We start from the raw sequence: 18,925 nt of genomic DNA, 5'->3' as shown, positions 1-18,925 counted from the left end.
ATTACATTTACTTTATTATAATGGAACGTGGTCGCTGCAAAATAAATCCTCATAGATCAAGAGTGTATTTTTTTTTTTAGTATATACTGTATACGTTGCAGTGTCATGACACAGCCAGGGGGAAATTTTTAGATAAGTTTCCCCGGTCAAAGCATGAACACCATGGCTGGTCAGCTCTAGCCAGGGTCCTGGGGAAGTGGGGACCCCCCTAATAAAGGAGTCCCATCAGCCATCAACTCGGTGGCCACAGACCAGGGGTGCTGGGGGTCAGCCCTGGGCTTCAGCCAGGGCTGACCAGCCAAGGGATTCATGCTTTGACTAGGGGGAACTTTTATACAGTTTGCCCCGGCGATGGTGTTACACCGCTGGCTGTTGGAGTCCCATGCTGATTATAAAAAAATGGGGACCCCTATTCTTTACGTCTCCCGTATTTAGCAAACAGGAGCGGGCCAAGAGCACAGTGCTGGTTATAGGAATACAGGGACCGCTATTCATTTTGTCTCCTTTATTTCTGCAACAAGCACCGGCTCTGACAGCCCGGGGCTGGTCATCTCGTGGGAGGACCCTACATAGCTTTTTAAATTAATTATTTATTTAATTATTCTTATTTTTACACAGAGAAGCTTCCACGGATCTGACTGAACCAAGGCGATGCTTCATGCGTATCACTTAAATACGAATCCTGAGAACTCGGCAGCTTAGTAAATTAGCCGAGTTCTCAGGCCGGATTTTCTTGGCGATAATGGCCGATCCCGGTCATGCCCGTTTGTACATGAGATCGGCCATGATCGGCGATCTTAGCAAATTTCCCCTTAAACCTTCTGCCTATAAGCACACGGAAGAGATGGAGCCTTAAATGCAGGTGACAATAACTTATATTCATTGTGTATTTATTAAATATACTGTAGAATTAAAAAATTTGGTGGGGCCTGTACTCATAGGATCAGTCCGTGTATTCAGTTATACATGGTGCATAGTGACACACTTGCCTACTTTTCTATTCTCCTCTCCGGGAGAAGACCGGAGAGACCAGACTGTGCTTGGGACGGGTTGAGGTTGACATCAACAAACCCCACCCCTTGGCAGTCAAACTTGGCCAGCGGATTGAGAAAAGGCTAAAATTACAATTTGCGTAATTTTAGACACGCTCCCAATCTGCGGAACCGTGAATCAATTGTTTTGGTACAGCAGGGAAGGGGGCTGCAGGGCAATGCACCTTCCTGGGGTGCCGGGGGGAGGACCCAATTTTCAGGAGCCTCCCGGCCTCATCAATTCCTGGATATCCAAACACCCCCCAGCGAGTGGTCGGAGCCTAATTCAGTGGACTAGGCTACTAACGGGACCTGAGATCAGACAAAAAATGTCCATTACATATAATGCCACACACTTTAACGCCCAACACACATAATGCCACCCACAATAATTCCCATTACACATGCAACCCAACGTAATGCCCATTACAAATTATACCACCAATGATGCCATTTTGAAGGGGCTTCCACAGACAGAATGTGCCTGCAGCCCGCTGTGGTTTGGGGATTGATATGAAATCCCAGCGGTCGGAATCCCGGCTTTAAAAAACCCGACTCCGGAATCCCGACCACTGAAATCCTGGCAAGGAGGGGATGTGGATCGCCCGCCCCCCCCCCCCCCCTGATGCAGTGACAAGACTTTGGGGACATGGCAAGAAATAGGTGACAGGGACAGGATAAAAATGGAGAGGGTTAGGAAAAGGTGACAGAGATGAACTTAAGTAACAGCCACTTACCCCCACAATGCTGCCATCTCCCCATGTATGAGATCCACACATCACGCGTCGCTGCCTGTTTCACATTCTGCAGCACTGTGTATGCTCATGCTGGGCTGGCTGCTGCTGCTCCTCTAGGGTCATATGCTGGCACATGCACGGGCGGGATTAGCCGGTCAGCACCGCAGCGGGAGGCTGTCCAGGCCTTTCCAGTCACCCGGATTCGGGAGAAAATCCCAGGAGAGGTGGCAACCCTACCAGGTACCCAATGTTCTGCTCCTCCCACTTAATTTCTAATTGCTGTGACCCGGCCTGAGTCATGTTGGTGAGCGTGACATCATAGTAACCTTATGATGTCATACTCAGGGCCAGATTACCAATGGGAAGGATGGAGCTGCAGCTCCAGGTCTAACCTAGGAAAGTAGGCCCAGCACAGGACACTAACAACCCGGACAGGATAAATACTTCCTGTCAGAGACTGCCAGCGGCTGCCCTCTCCGGCTCCAGCACTATCACCTGGGTAGTGTCTAGATCCCCTTCAGTTTGGACAATTTTCCCATCATGCCACTTTCATCTGCCATCAGGTGGACCCAGGGCATGAAAAATTGTCAAAACTGAAGGGGATCTTGACACTACCCTGACATCAGTGGCAGAGCCGTGCAGGCAGTGTGGAGGTCGCCCCGTTCAGCCCACTCCCGGTCCGGGGTCCTGAGCCTGCTAAATTGCCAATCACAGTCACAAGCTCCGCCCCCAGAGTACACGAGGAGCTGCTGCTGCTGGAAATGTAATGTGTTCTGTGTACTGTATGTAGTGTGTACTGTCACTGTGTGCATACTGTACTGTATATGTAGTGTGTACTGTCACTGTATACTGTACTGTATGTAGTGTGTATTGTCACTGTGTGTATACTGTACTGTATATGTAGTGTGTACTGTATATGTAGTGTGTACTGTCACTGTGTGTATACTGTACTGTATATGTAGTGTGTACTGTACTGTGTATGTAGTGTGTACTGTGTGTGTATACTGTACTGTATGTAGTGTGTTCTGTCACTGTGTGTACTGTCACTGTGTGTATACTGTACTGTACTGTATGTAGTGTGTACTGTCACTGTGTGTATACTGTACTGTATATGTAGTGTGTACTGTCACTGTGTGTGTATACTGTACTGTATATGTAGTGTGTACTGTACTGTATATGTAGTGTGTACTGTATATGTAGTGTGTACTGTGTGTGTATATGTGGTGGGTGTGTATGTACTGTATATGTAGTGTGTAGTATGTGTGCGTGTGCTGCTATATGTGGCGGTGTGTGTACTGTGTGTGCTTGTACTGCTATTTTTGGTGATATGTGTAGTGTGTACTGTGCTTGTGCGTGTACTGTTATATGTGGTGGTGTGTACTGTGTGTGTGTGTGTGTGTGTGTGTGTGTGTGTGTAGTATTTGTGCGTGTACTGGTATATGTGGTGGTGTGTACTGTGTGTGTAGTATGTGTGAGTGTACTGGTATATGTGGTGGTGTGTAGTGTGTGTGCATGTACTGTTATATGTGGTGGTGTGTAATGTGTGTGTGTGTGTGTGTGTGTGTACTGGTATATGTGGTGGTGTGTACTGTGTGTGCAGTATGTGTGAGTGTACTGGTATATGTGGTGGTGTGTAGTGTGTGTGCATGTACTGTTATATGTGGTGGTGTGTAATGTGTGTGTGTGTGTGTACTGGTATATGTGGTGGTGTGTAGTGTGTGTGTAGTATGTGTGCGTGTACTGGTATATGTGGTGGTGTGTAGTGTGTGTGCATGTACTGTTATATGTGGTGGTGTGTAATGTGTGTGTGTGTGTGTGTGTGTGTACTGGTATATGTGGTGGTGTGTACTGTGTGTGTAGTATGTGTGCGTGTACTGGTATATGTGGTGGTGTGTAATGTGTGTGTGTGTGTGTACTGTTATATGTGGAGGTGTGTACTGTGTGCGTAGTATGTGTGCGTGTACTGGTATATGTGGTGGTGTGTAGTGTGTGTGCATGTACTGTTATATGTGGTGGTGTGTAATGTGTGTGCGTGTACTGGTATATGTGGTGGTGTGTACTGTGTGTGTAGTATGTGTGCGTGTACTGGTATATGTGGTGGTGTGTAGTGTGTGCATGTACTGTTATATGTGGTGGTGTGTAATGTGTGTGCGTGTACTGGTATATGTGATGGTGTGTACTGTGTGTGGATATAGGCAGAACTGCGTTGCATTTGGTTCCACCTTCACCAGGTCACCTTGCCCAGCCATAGGACTACTGTATGTATACAGGCAGCGCTGGCTGCTCTCTGTGAGCTGTGGCTCCCACATTAGGGCCGCCCCCCTCTGATGGCTCTGGGCTGCGGCAGGCATGTGACCACAAGGAGAGGAGACAGGACCAATGTGGAGGCAGGTATGTGGCATATACAGTATTATGTGTATAAGCGGCACTGTCACCATGCGTATTATTATGGGTATAAGCGGCACTAGTACCGCAGGCATTTACCAAGTATATAAGTGGTTCTGCTGCATGGGCATTTATTATGTATATACAGATGGAGCATTTCCCGTCTGAGCTGCTCCTGGCGATAGAATCGCCATCCGCTGCCAGCCGACGGAAGGGGATGCGTGCGCACAAGACACTCGCACGCCCCGCTGCGTCGGAGCCCACCGCCACTGGTCCCCAGAATCTGCTCACAGCCCCCGCTGGCTCCCTCCACTGCCATACTGCGCCGTGTCACCGCTACAATGGACATTAATATGGGTACATGTGTCACTGCTCTGTGGGCATTAATATGGGTATAAGTGTCACTGCTCTGTGGGCATTGTGTATAAGAGGCACTTATACTGTATGTTGTAAAAATGGGGCAGTACTGTGTGTCATAATGTGAGTAAAAGGCACTACTCTGGTATAATATGAAATAGGGGCACTACGTGTGGTGTCATTTATTTATTAACAGTTTATTACATAGCGCAGCAAGTTCTGTGGACAAGAAGATTGTGCTACTCTGGGTAATTTGAATTTGGGGCACTGGGCACGCTCACAGAATATACTATTAGTGTCTGGGAGATACACTTCCTGCAGGTAGGTGGAGATGTTGGTCAGTGACTATGGGAGGAAATGTTCTCCTGTGAGGAGTTTGCTGCTGTACAGACATTGTAATGTCATCTGTCACACTGGCGTGCGTGCATTCTGTGGATCATGGCTGTAGGGGTCTATTACACACTTAGTGGCTGCGATACATAAAATCGCAGCAATGCTTAGAAGACATTGTATACACAGAATGTCGCCATCTGTCAGGAACCTTCCATCCTTTTCTATTTAAACTTTATTTGTGTGTGTGTGTGTGTGTGTATTTACTGTAGGTGTGTGTATGTGTGTGTGTATTTACTGTAGGTGTGTATGGGGCAGATGTATTAAGTCTGGTGAAAGTGGCCAGTGATAACGCAGCAGCCACTCACCTCCCAACTGCATTTTTCTAACCAAGACTATAATTTGACAGCTAGGGGCTGATTGGCTGCTGCATTATCACCGGTCACTTCACCACTTCACCAGCCTTAATGAATCGGCCTCAATGTGCGTTTGTATATGTGCTTATTTGGCAATACATACGGATGGTCGGGGGATGAGATGCCGGCAGTCAGAATATAGATGCCGGTATCCAGATGGAGGGAATCCCAACAGGGGTTGAGTAGGTATACTTACACCCCCCCCCCCCCCCCCCCCCCCAATCACAGCCATTCATCTCTTCTGTCTAAAACTTACCCCCCCCCCCCCAATCACAGCCATTCATCCCTTCTGACTAACACTTACCCTCCCCAACCACAGCCATTCATCCCCGCAGTCTAACACTTACCCCCCCCCCAACCACAGCCATTCATCCCCGCAGTCTAACACTTACCCCCCCCCCCCAACCACAGCCATTCATCCCCGCAGTCTAACACTTACCCCCCCCCCCCCCCATCACAGCCATTCATCCCTTCTGTCTAACACTTACCCTCCCCCGACCACAGCCATTCATCCCCGCAGTCTAACACTTACCCCCCCCCCCAACCACAGCCATTCATCCCCGCAGTCTAACACTTACCCCCCCCCCCCAACCACAGCCATTCATCCCTGCAGTCTAACACGTACCCTCCCCCAACCACAGCCATTCATCCCCGCTGTCTAATACTCCCCCCCCCCCAACCACAGCCATTCACCCCCGCAGTCTAACACTTACCCTCCCCCCAACCACAGCCATTCATCCCTGCAGTCCAACACCTACCCTCCCCCAACCACAGCCATTCATCCCTGCAGTCCAACACTTACCCTCCCCCAACCACAGCCATTCATCCCGCAGTCTAACACTTACCCTCCCCCAACCACAGCCATTCATCCCCGCTGTCTAATACTTCCCCCCCCCAACCACAGCCATTCACCCCCGCAGTCTAACACTTACCCTCCCACCAACCACAGCCATTCATCCCTGCAGTCCAACACTTACCCTCCCCCAACCACAGCCATTCATCCCTGCAGTCCAACACTTACCCTCCCCCAACCACAGCCATTCATCCCTGCAGTCCAACACCTACCCTCCCCCAACCACAGCCATTCATCCCTGCAGTCCAACACTTACCCTCCCCCAACCACAGCCATTCATCCCGCAGTCTAACACTTACCCTCCCCCAACCACAGCCATTCATCCCCGCTGTCTAATACTTCCCCCCCCCCCAACCACAGCCATTCACCCCCGTAGTCTAACACTTACCCTCCCCCCAACCACAGCCATTCATCCCTGCAGTCCAACACTTACCCTCCCCCAACCACAGCCATTCATCCCTGCAGTCCAACACTTACCCTCCCCCAACCACAGCCATTCATCCCTGCAGTCCAACACCTACCCTCCCCCAACCACAGCCATTCATCCCTGCAGTCCAACACTTACCCTCCCCCAACCACAGCCATTCATCCCTGCAGTCCAACACTTACCCTCCCCCAACCACAGCCATTCATCCCTGCAGTCCAACACTTACCCTCCCCCAACCACAGCCATTCATCCCCGCTGTCTAATACTCCCCCCCCCCAACCACAGCCATTCACCCCCGCAGTCTAACACTTACCCTCCCCCCAACCACAGCCATTCATCCCTGCAGTCCAACACTTACCCTCCCCCAACCACAGCCATTCATCCCTGCAGTCCAACACTTACCCTCCCCCAACCACAGCCATTCATCCCTGCAGTCCAACACTTACCCTCCCCCAACCACAGCCATTCATCCCTGCAGTCCAACACCTACCCTCCCCCAACCACAGCCATTCATCCCTGCAGTCCAACACTTACCCTCCCCCAACCACAGCCATTCATCCCGCAGTCTAACACTTACCCTCCCCCAACCACAGCCATTCATCCCCGCTGTCTAATACTTCCCCCCCCAACCACAGCCATTCACCCCCGCAGTCTAACACTTACCCTCCCCCCAACCACAGCCATTCATCCCTGCAGTCCAACACTTACCCTCCCCCAACCACAGCCATTCATCCCTGCAGTCCAACACTTACCCTCCCCCAACCACAGCCATTCATCCCTGCAGTCCAACACCTACCCTCCCCCAACCACAGCCATTCATCCCTGCAGTCCAACACCTACCCTCCCCCAACCACAGCCATTCATCCCTGCAGTCCAACACTTACCCTCCCCCAACCACAGCCATTCATCCCGCAGTCTAACACTTACCCTCCCCCAACCACAGCCATTCATCCCCGCTGTCTAATACTTCCCCCCCCAACCACAGCCATTCACCCCCGCAGTCTAACACTTACCCTCCCCCCAACCACAGCCATTCATCCCTGCAGTCCAACACTTACCCTCCCCCAACCACAGCCATTCATCCCTGCAGTCCAACACTTACCCTCCCCCAACCACAGCCATTCATCCCTGCAGTCCAACACTTACCCTCCCCCAACCACAGCCATTCATCCCTGCAGTCCAACACTTACCCTCCCCCAACCACAGCCATTCATCCCGCAGTCTAACACTTACCCTCCCCCAACCACAGCCATTCATCCCCGCTGTCTAATATTCCCCCCCCCCCAACCACAGCCATTCACCCCCGCAGTCTAACACTTACCCTCCCCCCAACCACAGCCATTCATCCCTGCAGTCCAACACTTACCCTCCCCCAACCACAGCCATTCATCCCTGCAGTCCAACACTTACCCTCCCCCAACCACAGCCATTCATCCCCGCTGTCTAATACTTCCCCCCCCAACCACAGCCATTCACCCCCGCAGTCTAACACTTACCCTCCCCCCAACCACAGCCATTCATCCCTGCAGTCCAACACTTACCCTCCCCCAACCACAGCCATTCATCCCGCAGTCTAACACTTCCCCCTTCCCCCAACCACAGCCATTCATCCCCACAGTCTAACACTTACCCCCCCCCCCCCCAACCACAGCCATTCATCCCTGCAGTCCAACACTTACCCTCCCCCAACCACAGCCATTCATCCCCGCTGTCTAATACTTCCCCCCCCCAACCACAGCCATTCACCCCCGCAGTCTAACACTTACCCTCCCCCCAACCACAGCCATTCATCCCTGCAGTCCAACACTTACCCTCCCCCAACCACAGCCATTCATCCCGCAGTCTAACACTTCCCCCTTCCCCCAACCACAGCCATTCATCCCCACAGTCTAACACTTACCCCCCCCCCCCAACCACAGCCATTCATCCCTGCAGTCCAACACTTACCCTCCCCCAACCACAGCCATTTATCCCGCAGTCTAACACTTCCCCCTCCCCCCAACCACAGCCATTCATCCCCACAGTCTAACACTTACCCCCCCTCCCCCAACCACAGCCATTCATCCCCACAGTCTAACACTTACCCCCCCCCCCAACCACAGCCATTCACCCCCGCAGTCTAACACTCCCCCCTTCCCCCAACCACAGCCATTCATCCCCACAGTCTAACACTTACCCCCCCCCCCCCCCCAATCACAGCCATGCACGGTGTTGTGTAAGTGGAGTCAGCAGATGCACACGCGCGACGGTTCGGTGTAGGTGCAGTCTGATGGGGCAGATGCACGGTGCTGTGTAGGTGCAGTCTGATGGGGCACATGCACGGTGCTGTGTAGGTGCAGTCTGATGAGGCACATGCACGGTGCTGTGTAGGTGCAGTCTGATGAGGCACATGCACGGTGCTGTGTAGGGGCAGTCTGATGGGGCACATGCACGGTGCTGTGTAGGTGCAGTCTGATGGGGCAGATGCACGGTGCTGTGTAGGTGCAGTCTGATGGGGCACATGCACGGTGCTGTGTAGGCACAGTCTGATGGGGCACATGCACGGTGCTGTGAAGGTGCAGTCTGATGGGGCAGATGCACGGTGCTGTGTAGGGGCAGTCTGATGGGGCACATGCACGGTGCTGTGTAGGTGCAGTCTGATGAGGCACATGCACGGTGCTGTGTAGGTGCAGTCTGATGGGGAACATGCACGGTGCTGTGAAGGTGCAGTCTGATGGGGCAGATGCACGGTGCTGTGTAGGGGCAGTCTGATGGGGCACATGCACGGTGCTGTGTAGGCACAGTCTGAAGGTGCACCTGCACGGTGCTGTGTAGGGTCACTCTGTAAATGCACATGTACGGTGCTGTACCCACATTGCAGTGCATGCAGGGAAAGTGTTGCCTATCATTGCGGGTAGCGCTGCTTCCTTTACCACTGCAATTTACAATTGTTGTTAAGCCACACCCACGTGGCAACTCTAAATACAGTGCGTCAACTCTAAATACAGTGCTAGACGTGCAGTGATATTTATTTCCCGTCCTAAGTTCCTGGCGGAAATGATTCAGCCGTTAGTTATACGTATTTTTTTAAATAATTCTTTCATTTTGCAACAATTCAAAAAATCACTTATAGAGCAGATAAATCAGAAGATCCAGACGTTCCTGCACAAAGCATAATCTCAACATGTGCCGTCATGCCAGATTGTGGAGATTAATCAGAATATACGAATTTGGATGCGATGACTCTAGGCGTGAGGCACTTCCACCAGAGGCTCTCCGCGTTCCGTCATTGTGAGGCGGATACACTATTGATTCACTTGTTACAAGGGACATCTCATCAAATTACACCAATCAGCCCACCCCCCAAAAAAAAATTATTAGAGAGACCCCATCCTCCAACATGAATTTGTCACTTCAAAGACACAACCTATGACTGCATTTTCTGACCGGTATTTGTGACATTTTGAAGTCACACAGGAGCCTGGGAAATATGCAGACGGCCCCTACCAGTCCCAGCAGTAGGAATCACATGCGGAAGTGTTGCCTTGAGGCCGGATGAGGCATTTGATAGATATTTTGTCACGGGGAGGAAAAGAAGGGCTCGCACTGAAATCAATTGGAATTCTGCCTATTGTTGCTTTTTTATATGGTTATTAGGTGACACAGGACCCATCCAGAGAGCTGCAGTTTTCACACCTCGTAAGGACACTGTCAAGTACCTGCTAACTGGCCCACCTCTACTACCCCATGGGAATCACTGCCCCGCAGGCAGCAAGCTCATATTATTATAAGGAATGGGTCATCCTTACACCAATACACAAAATTACTCAGATTGGGGTACTAGGAATACATTAAAGGCCCCCATACACTAGCCGAGTTTGGTCAGATTTCAGCCAGATCAGTCGGATCTGGCCGAAATCGGACCAAAATCGGCTAGTTTTGATGTCCCCTCAGATCCGATGCGCGGTCCCGTGCGCATCGGATCTGCGTCGGGTGGTCGGACCTGCTGCACGTCCGACCACCCGACTTGGGACCTAGTGTGGCGGCGCGGCAGTGGAGGGAGCAGGGGGGGCTGGGGACGCTGCGGGGGACACAGGCGGCATAGAGCCGGGCAGGGGGAGCCTGCCGGGAGCTGTCAGTAATGAATAAAAAAAAAAAGCCCATACAATGAATGGGCGGCCTGTGATTGGCTGAGCGCTCTCTCAGCCAGTCAGCAATTGGCTGAGAGAGCGCTCAGCAGCCAATCACAGGCTGCCCATTCATTGTATGGGCTTTTTTTTTTTATTCATTACTGACAGCTCCCGGCCGGCTCCCCCTGCCCGGCTCTATGCCGCCTGTGTCCCCCGCAGCGTCCCCAGCCCCCCCTGCTCCCTCTAACGCCTCGCCGCACAGACGCTGTCCCCCGCAGCGTCCCCAGCAGCGGGGGACACAGACGTGTCCCCCGCAGCGTCCCCAGCCCCCCCCTGCTCCCTCTACCGCCTCGCAGCACAGACGCTGTCCCCCGCAGCGTCCCCAGCAGCGGGGGACACAGACGTGTCCCCAGCCCCCCTGCTCCCACCTCTGTAGCCCCCCCCTGCTCCCCGGGTTTTTTACATGTGATAAATCGAGACGATTTATCACATGTAAAAAATGGCACATCAAGTGCCAATCTAATCAAGCTCCCCCGGGGAGCAGCCGGGGAAGCTCAGGGGGAAGTCGGGGGCGACTTGTCCTAAGGACAAGTCGCCCTAGTGTATGGGGGCCTTTACACCTATGAGGATATACTGCATAGAAACAATCACCCTGAACAGGTTACTTGATAAGAACTTACTCATTTAGGGACCTGTTTGTTCAATTCTTATTACCCAGCAATCCCCTGAAAAAGTGTCTGATTCCAATCGCAGTAGCGATAGCATTCAACAGACACTGCAAGGGTGTAGCTACCATAGATGCAGGGAGTGCAGCTGCTATGGGCCCAGAGCTGAGAGGGGCCACCTTCCCTGTCACAGTTACATGTGTTATATACAGGGTGTAGCTACCATAGGTGCTGGGAGTGCAGCTGCTATGGGGCCTAGAGCTGAGAGGGGCCACCTTCCCTGTCACAGTTACATGTGTTATATACAGGGTGTAGCTACCATAGGTGCAGGGAGTGCAGCTGCTATGGGCCCAGAGCTGAGAGGGGCCACCTTCCCTGTCACAGTTACATGTGTTATATACAGGGGTGTAGCTACCATAGGTGCAGGGGGTGTAGCTGCTATGGGGCCCAGAGCTGAGAGGGGCCACCTTCCCTGTCACAGTTACATGTGTTATATACAGGGGTGTAGCTACCATAGGTGCAGGGAGTGCAGCTGCTATGGGCCCAGAGCTGAGAGGGGCCACCTTCCCTGTCACTGTTACATGTGTTATATACAGGGGTGTAGCTACCATAGGTGCAGGGAGTGCAGCTGCTATGGGGCCAGAGCTGAGAGGGGCCACCTTCCCTGTCACAGTTACATGTGTTATATACAGGTGTGTAGCTACCATAGGTGCAGGGGGTGCAGCTGCTATGGGCCCAGAGCTGAGAGGGGCCACCTTCCCTGTCACAGTTACATGTGTAACATACAGGGGTGTAGCTACCATAGGTGCAGGGGGTGCAGCTGCTATGGAGCCCAGAGATAAGAGGGGCCACCTTCCCTGTCACAGGTACATGTGTTATATACAGGGTGTAGCTACCATAGGTGCAGGGAGTGCAGCTGCTATGGGGCCCAGAGCTGAGAGGGGCCACCTTCCCTGTCATAGTTACATGTGTTATATACAGGGGTGTAACTACCATAGGTGCAGGGGGTGCAGCTGCTATGGGGCCAGAGCTGAGAGGGCCACCTTACCTGTCACAGTTATATGTGTTATATACAGGGGTGTAGCTACCATAGGTGCAGGGAGTACAGCTGCTATGGGAGCAGAGCTGAGAGGGGCCACCTTCCCTGTCACAGTTACATGTGTTATATACAGGGGTGTAGCTACCATAGGTGCAGGGAGTGCAGCTGCTATGGGGCCCAGAGCTGAGAGGGGCCACCTTCCCTGTCACAGTTACATGTGTTATATACAGGGGTGTAGCTACCATAGGTGCAGGGAGTGCAGCTGCTATGGGCCCAGAGCTGAGAGGGGCCACCTTCCCTGTCACAGTTACATGTGTTATATACAGGGGTGTAACTACCATAGGTGCAGGGGGTGTAGCTGCTATGGGGCCCAGAGCTGAGAGGGCCACCTTCCCTGTCATAGTTACATGTGTTATATACAGGGGTGTAGCTACCATAGGTGCAGGGAGTGCAGCTGCTATGGGCCCAGAGCTGAGAGGGGCCACCTTCCCTGTCACAGGTACATGTGTTATATACAGCAGTGTAACTACCATAGGTGCAGGGAGTGCAGCTGCTATGGGGCCCAGAGCTGGGAGGGGCCACCTTCCCTGTCACAGTTACATGTTATATACAGGGTAGCTACCATAGGTGCAGGGGGTGCAGCTGCTATGGGGCCCAGAGCTGGGAGGGGCCACCTTCCCTGTCACAGGTACAGGTGTTATATACAGGGTAGCTACCATAGGTGCAGGGGGTGCAGCTGCTATGGGGCCCAGAGCTGGGAGGGGCCACCTTCCCTGTCACAGGTACAGGTGTTATATACAGGGTAGCTACTACCATAGGTGCAGGGAAAAAATGTTAAAAATAAATAAATAAAAATTAATTATATATTAATGGGGTTCAAGCACAGCTCAATCTTTTATTTAAAAAGATCACTTTCCAGTTCACCTTAAAAAGATGTTGAATGCAAAATGGTGAATCATGGCAAAAATCAGAGAGAAAGCAGTTCGCCATCCTAGCATTGAATACCAGTGAATCCCAGTGAAAACCCCATTAAAATACACCAGCGAATTGCAGCGAGCATGAAACGGAGAACTGGCCGGCATTCACTGCTCGCTTTCGGCGAACAGTGATCATTGAATAGGGTGAATCATATTCACCGCAAGGAGTGAAAACAGCCCGATTCGCCGAAAAAACAGTGAATCTGGAGCATTAAATACTGCCCAATGACTTGTGTTTGTGGCCCCCAATCTGTACGTGGCAATGTACTGCAGTTGTAAGGATGATGATAGCTGCTCATCTTGTCTGAAGAAGACAATGTTGGTATGTTAAGTGACTACAAATTGTTTTTATTTGACTTGAGGTTGTCATTTTCATTGTTATCTCATCTCGTCCTTATCACAGAGGCCATAAAGATAAGAGAACAGTGAAATGCAGGGTAGAGCTCTGTGCTACTGTCCCCTGGTCCCCTTAGGCCATTGTACGCCCGCCTGGGGTCACTGTGTTCCATTACAACATGTTCCACGCTTCTATAACTGCAGTCACTGATCCCTAAGATAAGCTCTGGCGTAAATACGCTCTTCAGCACGGGGATGGGGTACCCAGCAATGTTCCCTCTAATTTTACGAATGCTGTGTGCGGCAAAAGATTTTGGCTATGCAACTTTGGAAGGAAATTAAAAATTTTATGCGTCACTTATATATAACTGGAAAATGACGTTCAGCATTTGTGTTAACTTTACTTCAAAATGATTTTAAACATTTAAACATTCAAAACACAGCACACAATGTAGTTAATGGGTGAAACACACATTAATTGAGTCCACAACTGCAAAAAGGGACCACTGCTGCTTTGTGCGCTCTGTTGTAATGTCTGTGCGCACGCTCGTTGAGTTGTGTGCGCGCGCACGTGCGCACAGCTTAGAGGGAACACTGGTACCCAGGGAATTATAGCGGCTTCTTATACAGTATATTATTTCATTCAAAGTAGAAGCGAAAGGAAAACATCCACATTCAGTCAGCGAGGCCGCACTCCACAGCGACCACTTCCAGCGGAGGGATCCTGCGGAAACCTGCCGGAACTACTTCCCTGATCTGTAGACCATAGGCTTAAAACTGGATACCGCAATCTTAAAATGACCGTAGCTGTAGTGAACAAGATCGTAAATGCTTCTCATTTCAGATATTGATAAATCGGTCAGCATCACATCCCCTATTGGCAGTAATGAAGTCACTGCAGCAAGTATCCGATATATCAGCTGCGGTCCCTCCTTCGTACATTTGAGGGATACTTAAAATTTGCAGCTATCCCCTGAAAATGGGTGTAAACAGGCCCCTCAACGTTCACAAATATAGAAGTATGTGATATATTTAGCTAATCCCTCAGTACAGCCTAACTGATCCCCCCCCCCCCCCAGCTGCAGTGTTGAATTGAACACTTAGACATTGGCGCGGATACTTTGACGCGTTTCGCTACTGGATGCAGCAGTATTTCTGCACTTGTGCTAGGTCAGTAGCGGGGTGTGACGTGCCAACAAGCGTACGTTCAGCACATAATCAGCCCCCAGCGTTTATAATATCATAGCCCAACATATGAACAACATCACTGCACAATTTTAGGTCATTATATCCTGCCGTGTGGTTTATAGATGCTGTTTATTGTTTATTAACCTCTTTATAGCACCAGCATATTATACAGCACTTTACAGAGTGGGATAAACACAATTGATATTTGGGTGGCGAAACGCGCAAACTTTTGTAGCAAAATGTTTAGTGATGTCAGTATTTTGCTGAACACTTTCAAAACTTTCACCCATGTCTACTTCTGGTAATACAATATTTTGGAGGGGAAATTCTCTGGTTTATACCCCAGAAGGGGTGTGGTATAGAAATCCTTTTGACCTATCATTGTTCAGCAGTGGAACATTCTACACATCACATTACAGTACACCACAAACTATTTTAAAACTGCCCATAAATATAATATTATGTAAAGAGGAGAGCACTACATAATGTTCCTCAAAGGAGGCTTCATTCCCTGTACCAAGATGGCCACTTGCCTAAATATTTTGCATGTGCAGTCCATATTATCACTGTGTTAAAGTGCCATTGGAAACAATGGGGCAGATGTATTAAGCCTTAAAAAGAGATAAATGCAAGGGTGATAAGGAGAGATAAACTTCCAGCCAATCACCTGCTAACTGCCATGTTACATGCTGTGTTTGAAAAAAGTCAGTAAGGAGCTGATTGGCTGGACGTTTATCTCTTGTTAAGGCTTAATACATCTGCCCCAGTTGGTCCAGCATCCTGCACCGCTGCCCACAAGCCACATAACTCACCTTCTGGTGAGCTGTATAACACCCACCACACTTAAGCTCCTTCCATCTGGTGTATGCAACAGTCTTCCATCTGGTGTATGCAACAGTGAGTACAGCTGTAGCCATTATTCTAAAACTTATAACAACTGGACTATTCATTGCCTAAGGGTATCAGCTGTTGTGCACAGAAATTTTGCCAAATTATCAAGCCTGTATACACACATACTCAGGAATATTATTCCCCTGTTCATCCTACAGCTAGAACACATGTAGAGGAATAGTATACAAAAATATTGCATCATTGTATCCCACAACTATTGCGTGTGCTCTGCTGAAGAAATTGGGGTGTTTCATGGGGACAGTCGGCTACCAATCCTGTAATTTGGCCTTAGCACCAAGATCAATTGTCCAATGTGACACAGACTGAGAGTTATATAGTGGGAGGAGCGGGTCCCCAGCAGCACAGAGTATATCAGGAGATGAGTGATGTGTCAGTGAGGACAGGGCTGCATATGACAGGGGCAGTGACATGATGTGAGGAGAGGAATGGGGGCAGCAGGAAGCCACAGAATGAGAGTTATAAAGTGGGAGGAGCAGCGTCCCCAGCAGCACAGAGTATATCAGGAGATGAGGGATGTGTCAGTGAGAACAGGGCTGTATGTGACAGGCAGTGACATGATGTGAGGTGGGGAATGGAGGCAGCAGGATGCCACAGACTGAGAGTTATATAGTGGGAGGAGCGGGGTCCCCAGCAGCACAGAGTATATCAGGAGATGAGCGATGTGTCAGTGAGGACCGGGCTGCATATGACAGGGGCAGTGACATGATGTATGGAGGGGAATGGGGGCAGCAGGAAGCCACAGACTGAGAGTTATATAGTGGGAGTATCAGGGTCCCCAGCAGCACAGAGTATATCAGGAGATGGGTGATGTGTCAGTGAGGACAGGGCCAGGGCCGGCGCTACCCACTCAGCAGCTCCTGCAAAGCAGGGAGGCGCCATGCTGAAAAGGCGCTGTCTCCCTCCCTGCTCTGCTAAAGCTGCCTCAGCCCTCACTGTCACTGCCTCCTGCATGCCGCCTGCAGCGCCTGTCTTACAGCGGGGGGGCGGCAGTATGGAGAGGCTGAGCAGCTCCCTCTTCCTCATGGACACTTGCGCTGAGGCATGTAGCGCTGTCTGTGAATGCCTGGATGACATGTCATGTCCGGATCCGCCCCCTACCCATGGCTCCCTGCGCCTGTCAGCTGTCAATCAAATGACGAACAGGCAGCAGTGCCGCCTCCCCTTCCTTCCCTCTTCTCGGTGTGCTCTGCCAGTGCTGCTGCCAGTCCTCAACACTCCGCCCCCTCTATCTCCTCCCCTCTTTTCCATCTCCTCCTGCTCTCCCCTTCTTTCCCCCTCAGTCATGAGGGGTGTAATGTGCTGCACATACTTTTTGTACTGCTTTCGGATCGCATCGCACACACATTGCATGCATGCCGTGTGATGCGATCTAGCCGATAACTATGCGATTCTCGCAGCGTGTTTGGGCACCTTTAGTGCCTGCAACATTTTGTGGACACAGCATTGAGATGGTGTATGCATACATGTACATGCACCCGAGATCCTCCATAGGATCGCATGTTGCATACGCTCCCACAATCGGGCTGCAGCTTGTTGCAATGGCAGTGTGAAAGGGCGCAAAATGTATGGTTTGCAGGAGGGCACTGGACACCCTAGCACCGGCCCTGGACAGGGCTGCATGTGACAGGGGCAGTGACATGATGTGAGGAGGGGAATGGAGGCAGCAGGAAGCCACAGACTGAGAGTTATATAGTGGGAGGAGCAGGGTTCCCAGCAGCACAGAGTATATCAGGAGATGAGTGATGTGTCAGTGAGGACAGGGCTGCATGTGACAGGGGCAGTGACATGATGTGAGGAGGGGAATGAAGGCAGCAGGAAGCCACAGACTGAGAGTTATATAGTGGGAGGAGCAGGGACCCCAGCAGCACAGAGTATGTCAGGAGATGAGGGGTGTGTCAGTGAGGACAGGGCTGTATGTGACAGGGGCAGTGGCATGATGTGAGGAGGGGAATGGGGGCAGCAGGAAGCCACAGACTGAGAGTTATATAGTGGGAGGAGCAGGGTCCCCAGCAGCACAAAGTATATCAGGAGATCAGTGATGTGTCAGTGAGGACAGGGCTGCATGTGACAGGGGCAGTGACAAAATGTGAGGAGGGGAATGGAGGCAGCAGGAAGCCACAGACTGAGAGTTATATAGTGGGAGGAGCAGGGTCCCAGCAGCACAGAGTATATCAGGAGATGAGGGATGTGTCAGTGAGGACAGGGCTGCATGTGACAGGGGCAGTGACATGATGTGAGGAGGGGAATGAAGGCAGCAGGAAGCCACAGACTGAGAGTTATATAGTGGGAGGAGCAGGGTCCCCAGCAGCACAGAGTATATCAGGAGATGAGTGATGTGTCAGTGAGGACAGGACTACATGTGACAGGGGCAGTGACATGATGTGAGGAGGGGAATGGAGGCAGCAGGAAGCCACAGACTGAGAGTTATATAGTGGGAGGAGCAGAGTCCCCAGCAGCACAGAGTATATCAGGAGATGAGGGATGTGTCAGTGAGGACAGGGCTGCATGTGACAGGGGCAGTGACATGATGTGAGGAGGGGAATGGAGGCAGCAGGAAGCCACAGACTGAGAGTTATATAGTGGGAGGAGCAGGGTCCAAATTATAACAATCCAGTGACTTGATCTGCTAAGCATGGAGCGTCTAACGTCTGCATCCCATCACCTGTAGCAGATCAACACACTCTGCGCCTGTCCCCAGACTCTTGTATTCCCTATTCAAGTATCACTCTCACATACAAGTCTGATCCTGCAGTGACCTCACATGAAAGACTTTCAGGCCCTCCACGGGGTCGCGACCCTCAGGGAACGGCTGTCCTATTGTGCGCCTCCAGCAACAAAATCTTTTTGAAATAGAGTGTAATGCGTCTAAAGTTAGTTGCCTTTTTTTTTTTTCAAAGCTGGATTCATTAGCAAACACTCATTCCCCCCCCCCCCCCCCCCCCCCAAGTTTGATTTGTGGGTCTCTTTGTTTTTTAGATGTAACAGCACAAAAAGAAAATGACAGCAGCCTACTCGCAGAATGCTGCGAGCTGTCAAAAACAACAAGGGAGTCAACAGTGCTGGCAGGAATAAGCTGGGCGTCTGAGGGGACCGGCGCTCATTCCCCCTGTGTGTCACGTTTGCACGGGCCCGCTGCGCTGTACAGTTGTCGCCGTGGACCTTA

General features: G+C 51.1%; 1 long non-coding RNA gene across 3 annotated transcripts in view; it reads right to left on the bottom strand.

Annotated features, from left to right (window-relative positions):
• LOC146079381 (uncharacterized) overlaps positions 1 to 2,217 on the bottom strand; it is a 124,380-nt gene extending 122,163 nt beyond the window's left edge. For all 3 annotated transcript variants that reach the window (XR_014474501.1, XR_014474502.1, XR_014474500.1), the window contains exon 1: positions 1,769 to 2,217. This is a non-coding gene — a long non-coding RNA (uncharacterized LOC146079381). The remainder of the gene's footprint in view (positions 1 to 1,768) is intronic.
• Positions 2,218 to 18,925: the final 16,708 nt, after the last annotated feature.

Source organism: Crinia signifera, chromosome 5 (genome assembly GCF_055691185.1).
Source record: "Crinia signifera chromosome 5, ASM5569118v1, whole genome shotgun sequence".
NCBI classification, from domain to species: Eukaryota; Metazoa; Chordata; class Amphibia; order Anura; family Myobatrachidae; genus Crinia; species Crinia signifera.
This window is presented reverse-complemented; position numbering and strand designations above follow the sequence as displayed.